Source organism: Sus scrofa, chromosome 10 (genome assembly GCF_054392235.1).
Source record: "Sus scrofa isolate SSC_HxYL_T2T_F1_AM1 chromosome 10, Sscrofa_HxYL_maternal_Yorkshire_Landrace_v2.0, whole genome shotgun sequence".
Lineage (NCBI taxonomy): Eukaryota > Metazoa > Chordata > Mammalia > Artiodactyla > Suidae > Sus > Sus scrofa.
The window spans coordinates 49,367,949-49,376,965 of NC_139392.1; the positions used below are offsets into that span (position 1 = coordinate 49,367,949).

General features: G+C 39.0%; 2 pseudogenes; one reads left to right on the forward strand and one right to left on the reverse strand.

The window, feature by feature from the left end:
• Positions 1–884: 884 nt before the first annotated feature.
• Positions 885–1,274, reverse strand: LOC146399382 (peptidyl-prolyl cis-trans isomerase FKBP1A-like; annotated as a pseudogene).
• A 3,604-nt stretch (positions 1,275–4,878) lies between these two features.
• LOC146399383 (cyclin-Y-like protein 1) lies at positions 4,879–8,656 on the forward strand (annotated as a pseudogene).
• The last annotated feature ends 361 nt before the right edge of the window (positions 8,657–9,017 follow it).

Genomic DNA, 9,017 nt, shown 5'->3' on the forward strand with positions numbered 1-9,017 from the left:
TCCTGTACACCTGAAAGTAACACAACATTACAAGTCAACTATTCTCCAATAAAATGTATTTTTAAAAAGAATACAATTTTAGGGAAAAAAACAACTTGAAAGTCCTGGAAAGAGACTAAAATAAGGAGATGCAGAACATAATCAAAAGCTCTAGGAATGGTCAATTTTCCCATTTACAACTTCTATTTTGAAGGAAGTCTCCAGTCTGTACCATTCAAATAGAAATATTGAATATAACCCACAGTTATCTGATCTAAAGGACAAAAGGTAGAGTTTGAGACAATAGTCACAGGAAATATGGGGATGCATTGCAGAAAGGAACAAGCCAGTGAAAGTCAGACCCATATTCTATGGACCAACTCTGTCCTGTCACTGAGCCTGAATCATGCAGGTGTCCAGTATCCAAGAGAAGGCTAAAAAATAAGCTAAAAATCATTTTAAAAATAAAAAATAAAATAAAACAAGGAAAACATCAAAAAGTTATGTGAAGAAATGAACGAATATTTATGTTAGTATGCAGAGTTTGCAGTTTGACATGACCCTTGTTAATTGCCTGCTAAAATAAAAAAGAAATAGAATAAAATAAACCTTCTTAGGAGAAAAATAGCATTCAGATATCTTTACAGCTTAATATCCCAATATCCAAGATAGAATCCAAAGTTGCTCGACACATGAATGTGCCAGAAAATTATCGCCATTCTTTTTTTTTTTTCTTTTAATGAGTAACTTGAAGTTTATAGCATATAGTTCAGGTTGAGACACATACAAGGAGAAAGGGGAAGAGCAAAGCCAGTGACAGAACACACTCAGTTAGGGAAGATGTTTACACAGAGCAGAGTGCGACACCAGCAAAAGCCCGGTACGCACTCGTGCACATATGGAGGTGCCAGATCCCTCCATGGCACATCCAAGAATGGGGAGCACAGGGAGGAGGCCATTCCTGTCATTCCAGTTTTAGAAGCTCCATGTCAAAGACAAGAGTGGCGTTCGGCAGGATGATGCCTGGGTGCCCAGTTGGCACTGTAGGCATAGTCTGTGGAGATAGCTTGGCTCTCTGACCCACACTCATCTGGGTGACCCCTTCTTCCCAGCCTCAGATCACCTCCTGCTTGCCTAGCACATATTTAAAGGGCTTGCTTCTGTCCCGGGAGGCATCAAATTTCTTTCCATCTTCAAGCATCCCTGTGTAGTGCACCACGGAGGTCTGGCCGTGCTTTGGGAAGATGTGCCCATCTCAAGGGGAGATGGTCTCCACCTGCACTCCCATGGCTGCTGCTGTGGTGGCAGCAGCAATGGCAGTGGTGGGCTGGCTGGTGGTGTGATGGGCAGCATGGAGAGACAATCATCACCCTTCTTGAAGTGATAACAGAGAGTGGTTCTTAGTTTCCCTGTTCCCTCCTCAGCTTTTAGCGTGTTAGTCTGTGTACCACGGGTTGTGACTTTATTAGTTTTACTAGCTTTACAGCCTCTCCTGCCACTCCAACCTCTCCACCTGTTTTGTGCATGCATCACACTTAAGCAGGAGAGAATTTTTGGCCCTATCCATTGGTAACACAACTCTGTTTTGTATCAGTGCAGGATGTTGGGCAAAGTAATTAAACAGAAATATCAAAACAATAAAACTTCTAGTAGAAAATCTGAAAAAGTAGTTTCATCTAAAACATAAAAATTCAAAAAGAGCAGTAAAAAGACAAAAACTAAATTAAAGTGGGTAAATGGTACAAGCTTTGAAATGTAGCTAAGAAGTTCCTGTGTGGTGGAGTGGGTTAAGAATCTGGAATTACTGTAGCTGTGGCATCTGTTGCAACTGCAGCGCAGTTCCATCCCTGGTCAGAGAACTTCCAAATGCTATGGGAGAGGCCAAATAATAGTAGTAATAATAATATTCACAGGTAAACATAAAAATAAAGCTAGCTATATGAATGTACAGTAAGTACATAGGAAAGTATCCACTATCATTAGTCACTGAGTAAGTGAAATTTTAAACTCACAATGAGATTATTTTTGAGTTCCCATTGTAGCTCAGTGGTTAATGAACCCAACTAGCATCTGTGAGGATGTGGGTTCGGTCCCTGGCCTCACTCAGTGGGTGAAGCATCCGGAATTGCAGTGAGCCATGATGCAGGTCACAGATGTAGCTGGATCCTGCATTGCTGTGGCTGTGGCATAGGCTGGGGGCTATAGCTCCGATTGGACCCCTAGTCTGGGAACCTCCATATGCCATGGGTGTGGCCATAAAGGAGACAAAAAGACCCCAAAAAGAGAGATTATTTTATACCAATTTCCATTTATTTATTTTTTAATTTCCTCAACAAATATGATCAAGGATGTGACTAAAAGGGAACTCTTGTACATATTTGTTGGTAATGTAAAATACTGCAGTTATTATTTAAAGATTGCATTTCCTTATAAAATACAACACACAGTTATCTATGTCCAATAATTTCCCTTTTAGCTCTATAGCAGAGAAATTGATGCATACATATCCATATACACTTATATAGGGGTGTTTATACTAGGCTTTTTATAATAACCCCAAACTTAAAAATCCGTTAGTGGGAGGTTGCTTGAAGAATTGTGGTATATGCATGCAGTGGAATATCATGTAGATATAAAATCAAAACACAGATGAATTTTAAAACTCTGAATGAAAGGAACCAGACTGAGAATATGTATTGTGGGGGTCTACTTATATGAAACTCAGAAATAGGGAAAATAAGTTTAGGCTAGAAACCAGAGCTGCAGTGCTGAAGGTAGGAGGATGTTTAGGGTGTTAAGACCTTATGATAAAATTCATCTTGGTTTTGGGGATTTAAAGAATCAGGGAACTGTTTTTGGTGTTGAACGTAATCTACATCTTGACTTAGGTATTTATTAAGAACAAATGAAACATTTTTCAAAACCTATCCATTATACCATCTAGATCCAGCTTTTAACTGTATGTAAATTCCCCTCAATTCTTAGACACAGGAAGTCAAATGGAAGAGGGCATAGGTAAAATGGTATGAGATGGAATGTACTATCTCATATTAGATTCTACTTACTATGACATTGTACTGAACATTGTTCAAAAGTGGTGGGATCTCAGCCCAGAAAACAGTATGGTTGAGACAATCATTATGGTAACACATTTCATTACAGAAATTTGTTATGGATTTGCCATGTTAAAGGACAAGGCATACAAATCACTCATTTAAAGATGAGGCTTAAATTTCCAATTTTCTAGTTATCAATCTGAGCTTGGTGTCCTCTAAATATCAGAATGGTAATATATATTTCATATAGGTTAAAATTTTATTTTTTTTTCTTTTTTCAGCTGCAACCTCAGCATTTGGAAGTTCTTGGGCCAGAGGTTAAATCTGAGCTTCAGCTGCTTCCTATGCCACAGCTAGGGCAATGCCAGATCCTTAAACCCCTGAGCTCCAGCAGAAACTCCTAATGGCATATTTTTAAGCCAATGCCTTCTACATATTTCTACTGGACTAATAAATTTAGATGAAAAATTTTATGCAGTGATGATGATTCATTTACAATTTTATCATGACTTATGGAACTGTTCCAGTTTTGCTGAGAAAAAGCTCATCAGTCTTTTTCGTTCTTGCTGGGATCATTGTCTCTGTATAAGTGAGTGAGGACCTTTACATCCTGTAGGTCTCCATGGAACTGTACACATCATCTATGCTATTCCTTTCTTTAAATTGTCCCTTACATTTTTTTTAACTCGGAATACATAGGAAATCCTGGATAATTAGCAGGCACCACAGGCAATTTTTAAAAATCTCTCAGATGATTTGGATATAATGTGAATAAATTTCATGCTCCTTCCTTTGGGAGCATCACCAAGAGAGAAAAAGCATAAATTCTCTCTACTGAAAGAAAAAGAAGAAATTGAGAGTAGGATGTCCAACTCTTCACTAAAGGAGAGTAGGTAGGAATCGCTGTTGATTTTGATTATCATCTGGGTATTGGTAATTTCCCTTGATTCTTGGCTTCTGACTATTGACAGTCTTTGGATACAGTTTATTTTTTACATAACAAAAATATCATTTTATCCTGTCTTAACTGATTTCCCTGGAATAGCGTGGTATTTTATGGCATCAAATCCTGGAAACTGACTAGATATCATATATCCACTTGATTTAAAAAAGTTGAAAGTGGCATTTGGATATCACAAGCAAAGAGGAAGTTAGAAATATCTAAAAATCATCACCAATCTAATGTATCAGAACCCTTTAAGGTTAGGATTTTCAGATTAAAACACAAGAAACTCAGTTACAATTAAATTCCAGATAAATAAAATTACTTTTTAATATATGTCTCATGTAATATGCAATGAGTATTATTTTTAGAAACATATCTAATGCAGTATTTGAAAAGAATACTTAAGATATTTACTACCCATGAATATTCTATAAATTGCATATAATTTTAACACAAGGATATGTACATCCTTATATATGATGATTAAAGTCTCATGCATAAACTTTAAACTTGGATATTTTCTATTTGTTGTGCTTATTTTCCCTACTGGTTGCTTATTATCCCCCCCCCCCTTTTTTTCAGAGAAGGATTTACAAATCCATTGAATAGACTAGTAAGCAGAATGATGTCTAACAGTTATGGAGACAGATGGAGTTGGCTCATGTGAGGTGGCAGCTGAGTGGTGGCAGAGGTGCAGAGGGGCCTGAGCCCTTCCCTTAGCAGGTGGTGGAATTGGATGGGAAAGCAGCAGTCAAGGCTGCATCTGCCTGCCCAGTGTGGTGCCTGCATAGCCTGGGGCTGCCAGTGCCCAATGCACCTTGTTGAGGGAGGAGGCAGCTGATTATTGCAGAGTCTGGGTGCGAGGGGAGAGGTGACTGCAAGGGGCAGAGGCATCACATGGGGAACATTTTCATCTGTTGCATGTCCCCAACACCAGCCCCAAGCTGGGCTGGTGTCAAGCTAGTGGAGCCAGACTAAGTCTGGGTCTATCTGTTGGAAGACCCCTGGTGGCTGGGGTCGCAGTGGCAGTAGCATCCATGCTGGCTGGCATGGAACCAGCCAAGTTGGATTTTGGAGCCAGTGAGCGCCACCACCTGCAGCACATCAGCAACCAGGAGATGCCCTAAGACTTAGCTTTGGAATCAAACACTTCTGACAACCCAAGGGCAAGCACAAATTTTCTGAGAAAATTTCAAATGGATGTGCCAGAAAAGAGGAAGAGCAACCATTTAAACCATGTTATCTCAAGGTTAGCTTACTAGAATGTCTAACTCAGGCTCAATGATATTTCTAGATGGCAGCACAGTCAGCCTGCCTAGTCTTAGAACCATAATAAAATGTGGGCCTTTAGCAATGTATTACCACAAAAAAAAAAAAAAAAACCCAAACAAACAAACAGAGATGTAAATAGATTCTTGGTTTTTTTTTCTTTTTTTAAATTTTTTTTATTACTCAAATGAATTTATCACATCTGTAGTTGTATAATGATCATAACAATCCGGTTTCACAGGATTTCCATCCCATAACCCAGGCACACCCCCCCACCCCCCAAACTGTCTCCTCCGGAGACCATAAGTTTTTCAATGTCTGTGAGTCAGCATCTGTTCTGCAAAGTTCAGTCTGTCCTTTTATTAAATTACACACGTCAGTGAAAGCATTTGATGTTGGTGTCTCATTATATGGCTGACTTCACTTAGTATAATTTCTAGGTCCGTCCATGTTGCAAAAAATGCTGGTATTTTGTTCATTTTAACGGCTGAGTAATATTCCATTGTGTGTAGGTACCACATCTTCATTTTTTTTTAATATATATTTTTTTTATTATTTTCCCACTGTACAGCAAGGGGGTCAGGTCATCCTTAGATGTATACATTGCAGTTACAGTTTTTTTCCCCCACCCTTTCTTCTGTTGCAACATGAGTATCTAGACATAGTTCTCAATGCTATTCAGCAGGATCTCCTTATAAATCTATTCTAGGTTGTGTCTGATAAGCCCAAGCTCCCGATCCCTCCCACTCCCTCCCCCTCCCATCAGGCAACCACAAGTCTCTTCTCCAAGTCCATGATTTTCTTTTCTGAGGAGATGTTCATTTGTGCTGGATATTAGATTCCAGTTATAAGTGATATCATATGGTATTTGTCTTTGTCTTTCTGGCTCATTTCACTCAGTATGAGGTTCTCTAGTTCCATCCATGGTGCTACAACTGGCATTATGTCATTCTTTTTTATGGCTGAGTAGTATTCCATTGTGTATATATACCACCTCTTCCGAATCCAATCCTCTGTCGATGGACATTTGGGTGGTTTCCATGTCCTGGCTATTGTGAAGAGTGCTGCAATGAACATGCGGGTGCATGTGTCTCTTTTAAGTAGAGCTTTGTCCGGATAGATGCCCAAGAGTGGGGTTGTGGGGTCACATGGAAGTTCTATGTATAGATTTCTAAGGTATCTCCAAACTGTTCTCCATAGTGGCTGTACCAGTTTCCATTCCCACCAGCAGTGCAGGAGGGTTCCCTTTTCTCCACAGCCCCTCCAGCACTTGTTATTTGTGGACTTATTATTGAGGGCCATTCTGACTGGTGTGAGGTAATATCTCATGGTAGTTTTGATTTGCATTTCTCTTATAATCAGCGATGTTGAGCATTTTTTCATGTGTTTGTTGGCCATCTGTATATCTTCCTTGGAGAAATGTCTATTCAGGTCTTTTGCCCATTTTTCCATTGATTGATTGGTTTTTTTGCTGTTGGGTTGTAGAAGTTGCTTGTATATTCTAGAGATTAAGCCCTTGTCAGTTGCATCATTTGAAACTATTTTCTCCCATTCTGTAAGTTGTCTTTTTGTTTTCTTTTTGGTTTCCTTTGCTGTGCAAAAGCTTTTCAGTTTGATGAGGTCCCATGGGTTTATTTTTGCTCTGATTTCTATTGCTTTGGGAGACTGACCTGAGAAAATATTCATGATGTTGATGTCAGAGAGTGTTTTGCCTATGTTCTCTTCTAGGAGTTTGATGGTGTCCTGTCGTATATTTAAGTCTTTCAGCCATTTGGAGTTTATTTTTGTGCATGGTGTGAGGGTGTGTTCTAGTTTCATTGCTTTGCATGCAGCTGTCCAGGTTTCCCAGCAATGCTTGCTGAATAGGCTTTCCTTTTCCCATTTGATGTTCTTGCCTCCCTTGTCAAAGATTAATTGACCATAGGTGTCAGGGTTTATTTCCGGATTCTCTATTCTGTTCCATTGGTCTGTCTGTCTGTTTTGGTAGCAATACCACACTGTTTTGATGACTGCACATCTTCTTGATACCTCTGTCGATGGAGATTCAGGTTGTTTCCATGTCTTGGCTATTGCAAATAGTGCTGCAATGAACAGTGGAGTACATGTGTCTTTGTGAGTCGTGGTTTTCTCTGGATAGATGCCCAGGAGTGGGATTGCTGGATCAAATTATAGTTCTATTTTTAGTTTTCTGAGGAATCTAGATATAAGACCAGACACTATAAAACTCTTAGAGGAAAACATAGGCCAAGTGCTCTCTGACATAAACGACAGCAACATCTTCTCAGATCCACCTCTTAGAGTCATGACAGTAAAAGCAAAAATAAACAAATGGGACCTAATCAAACTGAAAAGTTTCTGCACAGCAAAGGAAACCCTAAGCAAAACAAAAAGACGACCCACAGAATGGGAGAAAATCTTTGCAAGTGAATCAACTGACAAGGGATTAATCTCCAAAATTTATAAACACCTTCTGCAGCTCCATACCAAAAAAACAAACAACCCCATCAAAAAATGGGCAGAAGATCTAAACTGACAATTCTCCAAAGAAGACATGCAGGTGGCCAAAAAACACATTAAAAGATGTTCAACATCACTCATTATTAGAGAAATGCAAATTAAACCACAATGACGTACCACCTTACAATATCCAGGATAGCCATCATCTGAAAGTCTATAAACAATCAGTGCTGGAGAAGGTGTGGAGAAAAAGGAACCCTATTACACTGTTGGTGGGATTGTAAATTGGTGCAACCACTGTGGAAAACAGTATGGAGATTCCTCAGGAAACTAAAAATAGAACTACAATTTGATTCTTGGATATTTTTGATGAGCAACCATATTCACTCACATGAGCAAGGGTACCAGAGGAATACTTTAAGCATGATCCTGAAATTCATTTATATTAGTTCGTAGTCTTTTTAGTGCCACACAGCTAACAGCTGGATGTGCAATAGTAACTCTGGTTTACTTAGAAAGGCCTTTAACTTAATGCTGAGATGGACATTTGTCTCAGTAACTGGAAAAGAATTGTCTTGGGAACTGTTCTTCTTGCCTCCAAGGTTTGGGACAATCAGGCTGTAAGGAATGTGGACTACTGCCAAGTCCTCAAGGACATTACAGTTGAGGACATGAATGAGATGGAAAGGCAATTTCTGGAGCTACTTCATTTTAATATGAATATTCCTGCCAGTGCTTATGGCTAATACTACTTTGACCTTTGTTCCTTAGCAGATGACAACATGAACTTTCTTTTTGCTCCTCTTAGGAAAAAAGAGCACAGCACCTCGAGGCCATTTCCAGATTGTGTGAAGACAAATACAAAGACTTGTGCAGAGCTGCCCTGAGGAAGTCTTTCAGAGTTAATAATTTCCTTGGTATTCAGTGCTCCAATGTCATCCTCTCTTAAGAGAGAAGTGAGGGGTTGTAACATAATCATCCCCTTAAAACAAAGACTGGAGATATATCACCTCTCCTGCTCATAAACTAGCAAAGTTAGTATTTTCACCTGAAAGAAAGACATTGAATTCAAAAGATTCAAGGACAGTGAGGATTATGCTCATAAGAAAGAATGGGACCTTGTCAATGCAACAGACTCTTCTCTCTTTTTAATATAAAGGAAGTTACAAAAACCACTCCAAAGCTAAAAGCTCCCAATTAACACAGAGATATTTACTTACTGTGTAGGCTGATAGCAGTGAACTATGTGACTTTTTAATTAATAGGTTTTCTTTAGATTTTAAAGACACTGAATATATAACTTCTGCATT